A 16,908-nucleotide genomic window follows, 5' to 3' on the forward strand; every position below is an offset into this window, starting at 1 on the left:
GGTAGAAAGGGGCGGGGCTCCGGGGATGGGGGCGGGGCTCCGGGGTGGGGCAGGGCTCCGGGGCGGGCAGAGGTTGGGCGTCGAGCGTCTGGGTCGCTACGGGTGGGTGAAGTTAAGTGGCTGCTGGAGGGTCTCCGGGGACAGCCAGTGCCTGCAGCGCCGAGAGAGCCGTTCGTGGACTCAAATGGGTATCACCCCTACTGTTTATAATCCTCCCAACAGTCTGCATTTCGTTCTGTCGTGGCTGGTCGAATAATCCTTGTGCAATCTGAAGGTACAAGGGGATCCCCAAAATAGAGAAATGGGTGTCTTTGGAAGGGCCTACTGAGTAACATGGTTGGCGTAACCAAAAGAGTTTTCGTTTTTATTTTGCTAATCAAAAGAAAGCTGGAATACCAAAAATTTTTACTTGCAGATAATGAGGTCTGAGCTAAGATCACGGTTTGAATTCAAGCATCTAATTTTGACTACTCTCCTGTTAAAATTAAGTAACAACCTAAACACACAAGGGCAAAGAGAACAGCAACAAAATGTTGGAAGCTGGAGAGCACAAGTATGAGTATGAGAGGTAAATTTAAAAAATGGGACATTAGTCGAAGGCTGCTCAAGGACTCTGACCGCTAGATCCATTTTCCACCTTCATGTCTCTGGGCCGCTGCCCCACTTCCCCACCCACCGGCTCCCCACCACGGCTGAATTCCCCAGAGGGGGCGAATTCTCTGCTGAGTGGGTACTCCACCTAAAACGGAGAAAAAGTGGCTTTATTGCCAACTGAAAACTGAAACCCCTTGCTAGGCTGATCAGAATCTGATTAACCTAAGAGGCTGAGCAAAGATACTGACCTCAGGGATTTTCTGGACAAATCATACACCCAGATCACCCTACAGTGAAATTCAAAGTCAAAAGCACCGGCTATCTACTTGGAGCTTCCTCTCTTTGTACTTAATTTTTACTTTTAATCATGGACAGCAACCAAGAAAATCCAATAATGTAGAAGGAAGGGACCCACACAACAGACAAAGGAATATGGAGGAAGCAGATACTGCAGGAAGAACACTTTTTAAAAATTCTCATAGTAGCCCCAGAAAAATAAGAGAAGATGAAGCCACAACAGGGTGCAATAAAAGGGGTAGGGGATTTTTAAAAAGCTATTGGAAATAAGAAAGAACGAAGTGAAAAAACTATTAGCAGAAGATAACATTAAGGAATGTAGAGCAAAAACTCTGAAAGATAAGAAAATTGGAAAAGCAGTACACAGGGGATGAAATAATTAAATAATTCTTAAGGATGCTTGAGAAGCAGAGTAGCACTAATCAGAAGAAAGAAGTCATTTAGGCTGGTTACAGTGGTTCATGCCTGTAATCCCAGCACTTTGAAGGCCAAGGCAGGTGAATCACCTGAGGTCAGGAGTTTCAGACCAGCCTGGCCAACATGGTGAAAACCTGTCTCTGGTGTGGTGGCAGGCGCCTGTAATCCTAGATACTTGGGAGGCTCAGGCAAGAGAATCCCTTGAACCAGGGAGGCAAAGTTTGCAGAGATCATACCACTGCACTCCAGCTTCAGTGACAGAGACTCTGGCCTCAAAAAAAAAAAAAAAGAAAAAGAAAAAAAGAAAAGAAGTAATTATCAAGGCTCTCAGGACTGAAGAATACGAGTTTTCAGAATGAAAAACTGGGCCAGGCACTGTAGCTCACACCTGCAGTCCCAGCACTTTGGCAGGCCGAGGCAGGAGGATCACTTGAGGCCAGGAGTTTGAGACCAGCCTGGGGAACATAGATCCTATCTCTACAAAAAAATCAAAAGCAAAAAATTAGCCCTGTTTGCCAGTGTGGTGATGAAAGCTCATAGTCCCAGCTGCTCAGGAGGCTGAAATGAGGGGACTGCTTGAGGCCAGGAGGGCGAGGCTGAAGTGAAGTGTGATCACGCCACTGCACTGGGTGACAAAACAAGATCTTGTCTCAAAAGAAAAAAAAGCTTAAAAAAAGTACAATTGAACCACCATAACCAGAGTTTCTACATCCATGGTTTTAACCAATGTCAGATAACAATATTTAAAAATAGGAGAAAGATTTACCAACCAAATGGAGAGCAAAAATAAATAAATAAATAAATAGAAAGCAGGAGTTGCCATTTTTGCTGATAAAATATACTTTAAAGCAACTAAGATCAAAAGAAGCAAAGAAGGATATTACATAATGATAAAAGGATCAGTGTAACAAGAAGAGCTAAAGATCCTAAATATATACGCACCCAATACAGGAATACCCAGATATATAAGACTTATAAAGAGACTTAGACTCCCACACAGTAATAGGGGGAGACTTCGACATCAATATTAGACAGATCAATGAGACAGAAAGTTAACAATGATATCCAGGACTTGAACTCAGATCCAGAACAAGTAGACTTAATTAACATTTATGGCCGGGCGCGGTGGCTCAAGCCTGTAATCCCAGCACTTTGGGAGGCCGAGGCGGGTGGATCACAAGGTCAAGAGATCAAGACCGTCCTGGACAGCATGGTGAAACCCCGTCTCTACTAAAAAAAATACAAAAAATTAGCTGGGCATGGTGGTGTGTGCCTGTAATCCCAGCTACTCAGGAGGCTGAGACAGGAGAATTGCCTGAACCCAGGAAGCGGAGGTTGCGGTGAGCCGAGATCGCGCCATTGCTCTCCAGCCTGGGTAACAAGAGCGAAACTCCGTCTCAAAAAAAAAAAAAAAGGAAAAAAAAAAATTTAACATTTATGGAACTCTCCACTTTAAATACACAAAATATACACTCTTGTCAATACCACATCACACCTATTTACAGGTTTAAATGAAATATTGGTTGGCTTCCTGTTAGTTATTTTCTTCCCTCATTTTTTTTAATGTCTCTATTATTAAGCACAATTATAGGCATACCCATTTTTAGACTGCATTCTAGCCCGGGCAATAAAGCAACACCCTCGTTCTCTCTCCCTCTTCCTCTTCCTCTTTCTTCCTCTCCTTCATTCTTTTTCTTTCTTTCTTTCTTCTTTTTTTTAAAGAAAAAAGAAAAAAACAAAACAAAAACAATATTTAAAAATAACAAATATAGCAATTTAAAAATACAGTGATTGCAACTGTCAACATAGCATTACATTGTGTTATAATCTAGAGTTTATGTGAAGTATACAGGAGGATGTGCATAGATTATGCCATTTTACATAAGGGACTTGAGCATCCATGGATTTTGGTATCTGGGAGTCCTGGAACCAATCCCCCATTATACTGAAATATAACTATGTTGTTAATATGAATGGTTGCATTGAATTGAATTTTGAAGAAAAAGGCCTCTGACTCATAGAAGCAGACTATATTCTGTGACGCAGAAGAAAACACATATGTATCTCTGTTGGGGATCCCTAAGATCACCCCCAGGTTCAGTGATGCACTAAAAGAACTTATAGGACTCAGTTGTACCCACAGTTAAGATTTATTACAGCAGAAGAATATAAAGCAAAAGCAGCAAAGGGAAAAAGTGCACCGGAAAAAGACAGGAGGAAGCCAAGCACAAGCATCACGTTGTGACATGTGGGAAGTGTTGTCTTCTCTAATGGAAGCTCATTAGAGACTTAGGTGACAGCGGGAACACTCCCAACTCCACCTAGAGGCCAACCTTTAGGAAGCAGGACTTTCTGAGGATAGCAGTCTTAGGCCTGTTAGGGTAACTCTTTTCTGCATACTACCCAAATGAAGAAGTCATGCATATTTGTACTGAATTCTCTATTGGTGCTGTACATTCTGTGGGTTTTGACAAATGTTTAATGATGTGTATCCATCACTGTAGTATCATACAGAATAGTTTCACTGCCCTCAAAATTATCTGTGCTTCATCTATTCATTCCTCTCTTCCTGCTAACCACTGGTATCCACAGATTTTTACTCTCTTTATGGTTTTGCCTTTCCCAGAATGTCACATAGTTGGAATATTACAGTATGTAGCCTTTCAGATTGGCTTTTTTCACTTAGTAAAGTGCATTTATGGTTCCTCCATGTCCTTTCATGACTTGATAGCTTATTTCTTTTTAGCACTGAATAATAGTTCATTGTTTGGATGTACTATGGTTAATTCATTCACCTACCAAAGGACATCTTGCAGTGATTTGATGAAGCTCACAGCATCCTCCATCTCTTGGACTCCAGCAATCCTCTCACCTCAGCCTCCTAAGTAGCTAGGACTATAGGCACATGCCACCATGCCTGGCATTTTTTTGTTTTTTAGTAGAGACAAGGTTTTTTTTTTGGTTTTTTTTTTTTTTTTTTTTTTGAGACAGGGTTTCGCTCGTTACCCAGGCTGGAGTGCAATGGCGCGATCTCGGCTCACTGCAACCTCCGCCTCCTGGGTTCAGGCAATTCTCCTGCCTCAGCCTCCTGAGGAGCTGGGATTACAGGCACGCGCCACCATGCCCAGCTGATTTTTTGTATTTTTAGTAGAGACGGGGTTTCACCCTATTGACCAGGATGGTCTCGATCTCTTGACCTCGTGATCCACCCGCCTCGGCCTCCCAAAGTGCTGGGATTACAGGCTTGAGCCACCGTGCCCGGCCGAGACAAGGTTTTGCTATGTTGCTCAGGCTGGTCTTGAACTCCTATGCTCAAGTAGTGTCCTTCTGTCTTGGCCTCCCAAAGTGCTAGGATTAAAGGCATGAGCTGCTGCACCCAACTCTATGTTACAACATTTGTAAGCAAAGTGGAAAATTTTGTATTTGACAACTGAACCATATAGAATTAAATGTTTTATTAAAACCATTCACAATTCTAACACTATATCTATCTAGTTGATCCATTGATTCATGGTAGCATGCCATAGAGCAAATAACAAATTTATAATAGCTACATAAAATATATAGTAATAAATATAATGTGCAAGAATACAAAACCTCTACATAGAAAAGTATAATACACTATTGAAATATTAGAAAATCTAAGCAAATAAAACATGTACTATTTGTTGGGGAAGGAGGGTTGTTGTTTGTTTCATTTTTCTTTTTGCTGTTTAGTTTTGGTGAATTTGACAAGCTGATTCTAAAATTTATAGGAAAATATAAAAATAATTATGGCACTTCTCAAGAACAAGGCAGGAAGTCTTCTATATGGTATCAAGACTTAAAAAGATTAAGTGATTAATTCCACTCATTATTGGTGCAAGGATAAACAAATGAACCAATGGCACAGAGTAGAGAACTCATAACAGATCCATGTGTATACACTTGATTAATGACAAAGGAATCACTGCAGAGAAGCAGAAAAAAGATAACATTGTCACAGCTGGTTAGCAATATAAAAAAATGGAAACCTGACCTTTACCTCCCACCATATACAAACAACTCCAGGTGATTTCTAGATGACATATAGTGTTAGAATTGTGAATGGTTTTAATAAAACATTTAAATGTAAAAGGCAAAACACCAAAATTATTAGAAAATAATATAGGAGAATATTTTCATGATCTCTAGAGAATAACCCCTTAAATGAAGCCCCAGAAGTATTAACTACAAAGGGAAAAAATCAGTATATTTGGCTACTCAATATTTAAAAACGGTTTATCAAAAAACACAAGAGTAAAAAGCCACAGTATGGAAGAAGGTATTATTAGTAAAATATATAACTGATAATGGACTGGTGTGAAGAATATACAAATAATTCATACAAATTCAAAGAAAAAGATAAACAATCTAGAGAAAAATGGGCAGGAAATCAGAACAGACACGTTACAAAAGAGGATATCTAAATGTTCAATAAACATATCAAAAGATGCTTAATCTTGGTAACCAGGGAAATGTGAACTAAAAGCACAATGAGACACCATTATGTATTCATTGAAATGGCTAAAATTCAAAAGACTGATAATACCAGCTATTGACAAAGATGGGAAACAAAAAAGTTTATACATGGCTGGTGGTAGAGTATACAATAATATAATCATTGTGAAAAATAATATGGCATTATTTACTGAACTTTAAGATACACATCCTCCATGAACCAGAAGTTCTGCTTCATAGAAATGAATGAATGTATGTGCCATACAAAGAAACATGGCATCCCTTAAATGCAGAAAAGGCATTAGATAAAATTCAGTATTGGTTCACCATAAAAATTCTTAGTAAATTGGGAATAGAAGGAACAATAGAAAAAGATCCCAAATCATTATTTAAACATCATACTCAATGGGGATATCATAATAGCTTTCCCCTTAAAATCATGAACAAGTAAATGTGCTCATCATCACCACTTCTAATCAGCATTGTACTTACCAGAGAACACAGATGAAAGAAATAAATGGCATTGAAAAGAAAGAAACAGGCCGGGCACAGTGGCTCATGCCTGTAATCTCAGCACTTTGGGAGGCCGAGGCGGGTGGATCACGAGGTCAAGAGATCGAGACCATCCTGGTCAACATGGTGAAACCCCATCTCTACTAAAAATACAAAAAATTAGCTGGGCATGGTGGTGCGTGCCTGTAATCCCAGCTACTCGGGAGGCCGAGGCAGGAGAATTGTCTGAACCCAGGAGACGGAGGTTGCGGTGAGCCGAGATCGTGCCATTGCACTCCAGCCTGGGTAACAAGAGCGAAACTCCGTCAAAAAAAAAAAAAAAAAAAAAAAAAAAAAAGAAGAAAAGAAAGAAACAGTCATTATTCACTAATGATAAAAATAACTACATGGAGACATTTGGGACCATGGCGCCCGTGCACGGCGACGACTGTAAGATAGGGGCGAGTGACCCTAGCTTGGACGGATTTTTGTTTGCGAGGCTGTCTCACCTCTGCTACTGAGAGTCTCCACAGTCGATTGCGTTTCTATTTTGCTGTGTCAGATTCAGGGAGTTTTGTAGCTTCTCGAGCCCGGCGAGAAAAAAAATCAAAGAAGGGGTGCCAAGAAGCTCTAGAAAAACTAAAAAAGGCTAAAGCTGGTGAGAAGTATAAATATGAAGTTGAGGACTTCACAAGTGTTTATGAAGAAGTTGATGAAGAACAGTATTCGAAGCTGGTTCAGGCACGCCAGGATGATGACTGGATTGTGGATGATGATGGTATTGGCTATGTGGAAGATGGCCGAGAGATTTTTGATGATGACCTTGAAGATGATGTCCTTGATGCTGGTGAGAAAGGAAAAGATGGTAAAGCACACAACAAAGATAAGAGGAATTTAAAGAAGCCTGCAGTGACAAAACCGAACAATATTAAGTCAATGTTCATTGCTTGTGCTGGAAAAAAAACTGCAGATAAAGCTGTAGACTTGTCCAAGGATGATCTGCTAGGTGACATTCTACAGGATCTTAACACTGAGAAACCTCAAATAACTCCACCACCTGTAATGATACTGAAGAAGAGAACATCCATTGGAGCTTCACTGAATCCTTTCTCTGTGCACACCCCCACGGCAGTTTCTTCAGGAAAAATTGCTTTCCATGTCTCCAGAAAGGAGCCTCCATTAACTCCTGTTCCTCCTAAACGTGCTGAATTTACTGGCGAGCTGGTACAGGCGGAGAGTACAGAAGAAGAGCAGGAGTCAGGGCCAATGGAGTTTGAAGATGGTGACTTTGATGAGCCCATGGAAGCTGAAGAGGTGGACCTGGAGCCTGTGGCTGCCAAGACTTGGGACCAAGAGAGTGAGCCAGCAGAGGAAGTGAAGCAAGAGGTGGATCCTGGGAAAGGCACCATGTCCTACTTAGGAAGTGTTTTCCCGGATGTCTCTTGTTGGGATGTTGATCAAGAAGGTGATAGCAGTTTCTCAGTGCAGGAAGTTCAAGTGGATTCCAGTCACCTCCCATTGGTAAAAGGGGCAGATGAGGAGCAAGTATTCCACTTTTATTGGTTGGATGCTTATGAAGATCAGTACAACCAACCAGGTGTGGTATTTATGTTTGGCAAAGTTTGGATTGAATCAGCCGAAACCCATGTGAGCTGTTGTGTCATGGTGAAAAATATCGAACGAACACTCTACTTCCTTCCCCGTGAAATGAAAATTGATCTAAATACGGGGAAAGAAACAAGAACTCCAGTTTCAATGAAGGATGTTTATGAGGAATTTGATGAGAAAATAGCAACAAAATATAAAATTATGAAGTTCAAGTCTAAGCCAGTGGAAAAGAACTATGCTTTTGAGATACCTGATGTTCCAGAAAAATCTGAGTACTTGGAAGTTAAATACTCGGCTGAAATGCCACAGCTTCCTCAAGATTTGAAAGGAGAAACTTTTTCTCATGTGTTTGGGACCAATACATCTAGCCTGGAACTGTTCTTGATGAACAGAAAGATCAAAGGACCTTGTTGGCTTGAAGTAAAAAGTCCACAGCTCTTGAATCAGCCAATCAGTTGGTGTAAAGTTGAGGCAATGGCTTTGAAACCAGACCTGGTGAATGTAATTAAGGATGTCAGTCCTCCTCCACTTGTCGTGATGGCTTTCAGCATGAAGACAATGCGGAATGCAAAGAACCATCAAAATGAGATTATTGCTATTGCAGCTTTGGTCCATCACAGTTTTGCATTAGATAAAGCATCCCCACAGCCTCCCTTTCAGTCACACTTCTGTGTTGTGTCTAAACCACAGGACTGTATTTTTCCATATGCTTTTAAAGAAGAGATTGAGAAAAAGAATGTGAAGGTTGAGGTTGCTGCAACAGAAAGAACACTGCTCGGTTTTTTCCTTGCAAAGGTTCACAAAATTGATCCTGATATCATTGTGGGTCATAATATTTATGGGTTTGAACTGGAAGTACTACTGCAGAGAATTAATGTGTGCAAAGCTCCTCACTGGTCCAAGATAGGTCGACTGAAGCGATCCAACATGCCAAAGCTTGGGGGCCGGAGTGGATTTGGTGAAAGAAATGCTACCTGTGGTCGGATGATCTGTGATGTGGAAATTTCAGCAAAGGAATTGATTCGTTGTAAAAGCTACCATCTGTCCGAACTTGTTCAGCAGATTCTAAAAACTGAAAGGGCTGTAATCCCAGTGGAAAATATACGAAATATGTACAGTGAATCTTCTCAACTGTTATACCTGTTGGAACACACCTGGATAGATGCCAGGTTCATTTTGCAGATCATGTGTGAGCTAAATGTTCTTCCATTAGCATTGCAGATCACTAACATCGCTGGGAACATTATGTCCAGGATGCTGATGGGTGGACGATCCGAGCGTAACGAGTTCTTGTTGCTTCATGCATTTTATGAAAACAACTATATTGTGCCTGACAAGCAGATTTTCCGAAAGTCTCAGCAAAAACTGGGAGATGAAGATGAAGAAATTGATGGAGATACCAATAAATACAAGAAAGGACGTAAGAAAGCAGCTTATGCTGGAGGCTTGGTTTTGGACCCCAAAGTTGGTTTTTACGATAAGTTCATTTTGCTTCTGGACTTCAACAGTCTTTATCCTTCCATCATTCAGGAATTTAACATTTGTTTTACAACAGTACAAAGAGTTGCTGCAGAGGCACAGAAAATTACAGAGGATGGAGAACAAGAACAGATCCCTGAGTTGCCAGATCCAAACTTAGAAATGGGCATTTTGCCCAGAGAGATCCGGAAACTGGTAGAACGGAGAAAACAAGTCAAACAGCTAATGAAACAGCAAGACTTAAATCCAGACCTTATTCTTCAGTATGACATTCGACAGAAGGCTTTGAAGCTCACAGCGAACAGTATGTACGGTTGCCTGGGATTTTCCTATAGCAGATTTTATGCCAAACCACTGGCTGCCTTGGTGACATACAAAGGAAGGGAGATTTTGATGCATACAAAAGAGATGGTACAAAAGATGAATCTTGAAGTTATTTATGGAGATACAGATTCAATTATGATAAACACCAATAGCACCAATCTGGAAGAAGTATTTAAGCTGGGAAACAAGGTAAAAAGTGAAGTGAATAAGTTGTATAAACTGCTTGAAATAGACATTGATGGGATTTTCAAGTCTCTGCTACTGCTGAAAAAAAAAAAATATGCTGCTCTGGTTGTTGAGCCAACGTTGGACGGGAATTATGTCACCAAACAGGAGCTCAAAGGATTAGATATAGTTAGAAGAGATTGGTGTGATCTTGCTAAAGACACTGGAAGCTTTGTGATTGGCCAGATTCTTTCTGATCAAAGCCGTGACACTATAGTAGAAAACATTCAGAAGAGGCTAATAGAAATTGGAGAGAATGTGCTAAATGGCAGTGTCCCAGTGAGCCAGTTTGAAATTAACAAGGCATTGACAAAGGATCCCCAGGATTACCCTGATAAAAAAAGCCTACCTCATGTACATGTTGCCCTCTGGATAAATTCTCAAGGAGGCAGAAAGGTGAAAGCTGGAGATACTGTGTCATATGTCATCTGTCAGGATGGATCAAACCTCACTGCAAGTCAGAGGGCCTATGCGCCTGAGCAGCTGCAGAAACAGGATAATCTAACTATTGACACCCAGTACTACCTGGCTCAGCAGATCCACCCAGTCGTGGCTCGGATCTGTGAACCAATAGACGGAATTGATGCTGTCCTCATTGCAACGTGGTTAGGACTTGACCCCACTCAATTTAGAGTTCACCATTATCATAAAGATGAAGAGAATGATGCTCTACTTGGGGGCCCAGCACAGCTCACTGATGAAGAGAAATACAGGGACTGTGAAAGATTCAAATGTCGATGCCCTACATGTGGAACTGAGAATATTTATGATAATGTCTTTGATGGTTCGGGAACCGATATGGAGCCCAGCTTGTATCGTTGCAGTAACATCGATTGTAATGCTTCACCTCTGACCTTTACAGTACAACTGAGCAACAAATTGATCATGGACATTAGACGTTTCATTAAAAAGTACTACGATGGCTGGTTGATATGTGAAGAGCCAACCTGTCGTAATCGAACTCGGCACCTTCCCCTTCAATTCTCCCGTACTGGGCCTCTTTGCCCAGCCTGCATGAAAGCTACACTTCAACCAGAGATAAATTGAAGAAGCAATTTTTGACCCCCAAAGTTATACAGGAGTACAGAAAACTCAAGAACACAGCAGAGCAGTTCTTGTCCCGAAGTGGCTACTCTGAAGTGAACCTGAGCAAACTCTTCGCTGGTTGTGCTGTGAAGTCCTAAGGGAATCCCAGGAGTAACCAAGGAGGGGTAGTTGAAACATTCCAGCTTCCTCTGTGCCTCCGTTCTGGCCCTAACTGCTCCGCCATCATCTGTTTCTCCCTTGGGACTGTCTCATGTGTGTGTGAATGTAGACCAGGAAGGGGAACAGCAAAAATGTTTAGTCTAGTGTTCCTAAGCATCCTGTAAGCTCCTGTCTTCATATGAAGATATACTGCTTTAAAACACAAATCCAGAGCCCCTCCCCAAGCACCTGAAGACCCGGTTTGCTACTTGGATTGAGCATAGCTGGAATAGAAGTGACCCCAGGCTTTGCCCCAAGGCCTTTAGCCTAGGTCTTCTCCCCAGAAAGAGAAGTTCTCAGAGCCTGACTGAAGAGCTGATGTTTTGCCTTTTCAGGTGCCAATTAAAATCAGTCTAAATCTAAATGCCTCTCCAGCCATCCAGGAGTGGCTGTCCTTTTCATTCTGGTCTTGTTGTTGTTGTTGTTGTTGTTGCATTTGTAGTAGAGACAGGGTTTCACCATGTTGGCCAGGATGGTCTTGATTTCTTGACCTCGTGATCTGCCCGCCTCAGCCTCCCAAAGTGCTGAGATTACAGGCATGAGCCACCACGCCTGGCCCCAGTCTGGTCTTTTCTATAGGTAACTGAGCGGGAGATTTAGAAGCCTTGCACTCACTAAATAGATTAAATAGAGCAGGCTTGTTTATTGAATCACACCAAAGTCCAGCAGACACACACTGAGCAGGTGGTTTATGCTCACATTCCCTTTTTGCCCCTTAAATAGAAAGTGCAGGTAAAGGTTTATACAAGAAAGCGCATTGAAAATACTGTGATACCCTAACGATTCATTAACGTGTAAGGATTGGGGTGAGGATCACTGTGTTGTATTCAGAAAAATTGGTGGTGGGGGGATGCTTAATTTGCCCTGGTGCTTGCTGTTTTTTTCTCATTTCTTCAGAATGGGACCCTCTGTGGCAGCAGCAAAATGTATTTCAGTATGGCAGTCTTTGCTCTCTTACATTATTGGTAAGATTATACTAACAAATGTTTCCTCTTGTACAACTATGCTGTTTTTTAAAAGTGTTGACCTGTGTGTTTTTATAAAAGAAAAAGTGTGTTGTGCCTTAAACATAAAAATAAAGTTTTCTGAAGGGAAAAAAAAAAAAAAAAAAAAAAAAAAAAAATAACTACATGGAAAACCTAAAAGATAAAAGAATCCTTAATAATAGACATAAGAGTTTAGCAAGGTTGTTGTATATTAAGTCAACCTAAATCAATTGCACTACGAACAGAAAATTAATTTTAAAAAGATACTATTTATAATAGCTACATATATATGGAACCTAAGGACAAATATGACACGTCTATTTGTGCAAATGTTTATGGAGAAAATCCTAAAACTTACTGAAAGACATTAACGAAGACCTAAGTACATTTTTTAACATTTATTTAATTTTTTTAAAAAGTCTTTTTCTTTTCTAAGAGAAATGCGAAGAAAACCTTTGGAAGATTTTAAGCAGGGAAGTAGCTTAATCTGATTTACATTTTTAGAAGATCATTCTGACTGGTATATGAAAGATGATTGTAAAAAGGCTTGTGAAGGAGACCAGATAAGCTACTGGAGTGCAGGTCCAGGGCTAATATTTAGCTGGCAAATAAAGGTACTGCTGCCTGGTAGAGGGATAGGTGCTGGAGATAAAAGGTATAGGGTGTTAGTGTGTCTAAGAGTACAGGGTATTAGTGTGGTCTAAGAGTGAGCACTGTAAGATAAGAAAAAACAAGCAAGAATCAAGTTCTTTATAAACAGTCTAAATAGGACCAAGATCTCAGATGACCATCCCACTAGGACTGGGGTAGAAAGTTAGTGAAATTTTTGTTCTGTAGAGATGGAGGTCTCACTATGTTTTCCAGGCTGGTCTCAAATTCCTCCTAGCCGCAAGCAATCCTCCAACCTCATCCTGCCAAAGCACTAGATGTGAGCCACTGCACCTGGCCAATTAGTGGCATTTGACCCAGGAAAAATTTCAGGATGAAAAGCACTGGGACCTCAGATGGCAGCTGTAAGAGATTCAGTCCCCTGGGACAGTGGGTTACAGGAGTCTAGAAGCCCAACTCCTGAGGAACAATTCAGAAAGTTAATCTCAGAAATATTGGCTTAAGGAATGGAAAATATAGTACCAGAAATGCTAACAAAGCAGGTCAGAATGAAAAAAGTGGCAATGCTGACCTGATAATGGAGCAGCAACACTGGCTGAATCCTATGACTGAGTGTTCATGACATCAAAACCTTCTCATGCTCCTTGCCTAGGACAGAATTGAGCATAACACATGAGAGTTAAGGAAGCCAAGCTGCTGGGGTAGAGAGGCCCAGGGAGTGAGAACCAGGTGGCCTTTTCACCTGTCAGCTGTCTCCTCATTCCAGGAAGCTGCAAGAACCCTGTTAGTGATTTATAACCACTTGCTTAGTATCCCCCAAGCTCAGCACAGTGCTTGGCACACAATAAGTGCTTAATAAGTTTTTACTTTTTGTAAAATTTAAAGATTTTTGAAATTCAAAATTTATTGGGTTTGGCACATTTAAGGTCATTTTCTTCCAAATCTCAAAACAGGATGTTAAAAAATCATAATATTGATGGGTTGACATTAGTTTCACATTACCAACTATCCAGTTAAGTATGTAATTTCCCAGTGAAAAATAAAATAAATTTAAATAAAGATAGCTCAGAGATTTTCCTACAGGAATGTGATGTGTGAGCACCGATGTTTCCGCCAGATTCTCTGGCTTGTGGATTACTCCATTCGTCAACACCAGTGGATCCCAGAAGAAAAGAACATTTTGAAAGTGATTTTATGTCTTTGGGGATGCTCCTCTTTAAACATCAGTAAGAATAAACATTCTCTTTGTGGCTATAAAGGAAATTAAATACCACAGACCTCATAAAATATAACAATTAAAATACTAATTACAACATATGAGTTTACATTTATTTTAACCCCCCTACACACCAATAAAAATTTAAAAGATGTAAATTCCCTTCCCAGAACCAATTATCAGAACAAAGATTTCACTTTAGCTCTCTTAGGAGAAGATAATACTTAAGCTAACTAGAAACAAGAATGAATTAATATATTTCTACTTTTGGTAGATTTGAAAAGTGTAGTTTGAAATACAGTTTCTGAGAGAAAACCAGATTTATTTTCCTCATCCTGAAGTCTTCTTTTTGGTTTCTGGTACCACCATTTTTTTCTTTTGAGACAGTCTTGCTTTGTCGCCCAGGCTGGAGTGTAGTGGCAATATCTCAGCTCACTGTAACCTCTGGGTTCAAGCAATTCTTCTGCCTCAGCCTCCCGAGTAGCTGTTACTATAGGTGCATGCCACCACGCCTGGTTACTTTTTGTACTTTTAGTAAAGACGGGGTTTCACCATATTGGCCAGGCTGGTCTTGAACTCCTGACCTCATGATTTGCCCACCTCAGCCTCCCAAAGTGCTGGGATTACAGGCATGAGCCACCATGACTGGCCCTATTTCCCATCCTTTTAATTCTATGAATAACCACCATACGGTAAGATACTTACCTTGCAAGAATGAACAACTCAACTTTATCAAATAAACCTGGGCCCAGTGATGCAAATCATGCTGTATATGGTTCTAATGCTGGGTTTTCCTCAGTTCCTTTGCTTTCCAAAAGGAGTCTACCTGCCTTCAGAATTCTTCCTGTGATCATTACACTGGAAAAGTCCAGCAGCTAGGGTCTAAAGTGTACCCTCAGCAAACCACAGCAGCCCTGCAGAGTGGCCAGATTGTTAAAGAAAAACGAACAGAAAACAACAACAGCAACAACAAACCCCCACAAAAACCTCATCCAAAGGTCACCAATCTCAAAGGTCGAAGGTAGATAAGCCCACAAAGCTGAGAAAGAATCAATGCAAAAATACTGAAATGAAATTCCTCCAAATGACCACAACATCTCCCAGCAAGGGCTCAGAACTGAGCTGAGGCTGAGATGGATGAAATGACAGAAGTAGGCTTCAGAAGGTAGGTAATAATGAACTTTGCTGAGCTAAAGGACCATGTTGTAACTCAATGCAGACAAGGTAAGAATCATAATACATAAGCTGAGAGCCAAAATAACCAGTTTAGAGAGGAATATAACTGAACTGTTAGAGCTTAAAAAAAAACACTACAAGAACTTCACAACGCAATCTGAACTATTAAAAAAATTTTTTTTTCTTATACCTTTTTATTTTTTTCCCCAGTCTCGGGTATTCTGTTAAATGTGAACTATTAATAGCAGAATAAACCAAGCAGGTGAAAGAATCTCAGAGCTTGAAGCCTATCTCTGAAATAAGACAAGCAGATAAGAATAGAGAAAAAATCAAAGCAGGTGGATCATGAGGTCAAGAGATCGAGACCATCCTGGTCAACATGGTGAAACCCTGTCTCTACTAAAAATACAAAAAATTAGCTGGGCATGGTGACATGTGCCTGTAATCCCAGCTACTCAGGAGGCTGAGGCAGGAGAATTGTCTGAACCCAGGAGGCGGAAGTTGTGGTGAGCCAAAATCGCACCATTGCACTCCAGCCTGGGTAACAAGAGTAAAACTCCGTCTCAAAAAAAAAAAAAAAAAAAAAAAAAAAAAAGAATAGAGAAAAAATAATGAAAAGGATGAACAAAACCTTTAAGAAATATGATATTCTGTAAAGAGATGAATCTATGATTCGGGTACCTGAAAGAGATCAGGAGAATGGAACCAAATTGGAAAACTTAAGTATATTAACCAGGAGAACTTCCCCAACCTAGTAAGACAAGCCAACATTCAAATTCAGGAAATTCAGAGAACCTCAGTAAGATATTCCACTAGAAGATCATCCCCAAGACACATAATTATCAGATTATCCAAGGTCAAAATAAAAGAAAAAATGTAGGGCAGCCAGAGAGAAAGACCAGGTCACCTACGAAGGGAACCTCATCAGACTAACAGTGGACTTCTCAGCAGAAACCCTACAGTCCAGAAGAGATGGGGAGCCAATATTCAACATTTTTAAAGAAAATAATTTCCAACCCAGAATTTCATATCTGGCTAAACTAAGCTTCATAAGCAAAGGAGAATGCTGAGGGAATTTGTTACCACAAGGCCTGCCTTGCAAGAGTTCCTGAAGAAAGCACTAAATATGGATAACACTAAATAAGGAAAGACCATTACAGCCACTACCAAAACACACTGAAGTACACAGACCAGTGACACTATGAAGCAACCACATAAACAAGTCTACAGAGACCTGACAAGATGACCAAATAGGACCAGCTCTGGTCTGGAGCTCCCAGCGAGATCAACACAAAAGATGGGTAATTTCTTCATTTCTAACTGAGGTACCTGGCTCATCTCACTGGGACTGGTTAGACAGTGGGTACAGCCCACAGAGGGTGAGCTGAAGCAGGGTGGAGTGATGCCTCATCCGGGAAGTGCAAGGGAGTCAGGGAGCTCCCTAGCCTAGCCAAAAGAAGCCCAGAGGGACTGTGCCATGAGGAACAGTGCACGGTGGCCCAGATACTATGCTTTCCCATGGTCTTTGTATCCTGGAGACCAGGAGATTCTCTCCAGTGCCTACACCAGGAGGGCCCTGGGTTTCAAGAACGAAACTGGGTGGCCATTTGGGCAGACACTAAGCTAGCTGCAGGACTTTTTTTCATACCCTAGCAACGCCTGGAACACCAGCAAAATGGAACCGTTCACTCCCCTAGAAAGGAGGCTGAAACCAGGGAGCCAAGTGGTCTAGCTCAGCAGATCCCACCCCTATACAGCCCA

The 16,908-nt window shown here is 40.9% G+C and overlaps 1 pseudogene; it reads left to right on the top strand.

Annotated features, from left to right (window-relative positions):
* Positions 1 to 25: 25 nt before the first annotated feature.
* Positions 26 to 15,765, top strand: LOC120362962 (DNA polymerase alpha catalytic subunit pseudogene; annotated as a pseudogene).
* The last annotated feature ends 1,143 nt before the right edge of the window (positions 15,766 to 16,908 follow it).

The sequence above is a fragment of the Saimiri boliviensis genome, chromosome 11 (genome assembly GCF_048565385.1).
Source record: "Saimiri boliviensis isolate mSaiBol1 chromosome 11, mSaiBol1.pri, whole genome shotgun sequence".
In the NCBI taxonomy this organism is placed as follows: domain Eukaryota; kingdom Metazoa; phylum Chordata; class Mammalia; order Primates; family Cebidae; genus Saimiri; species Saimiri boliviensis.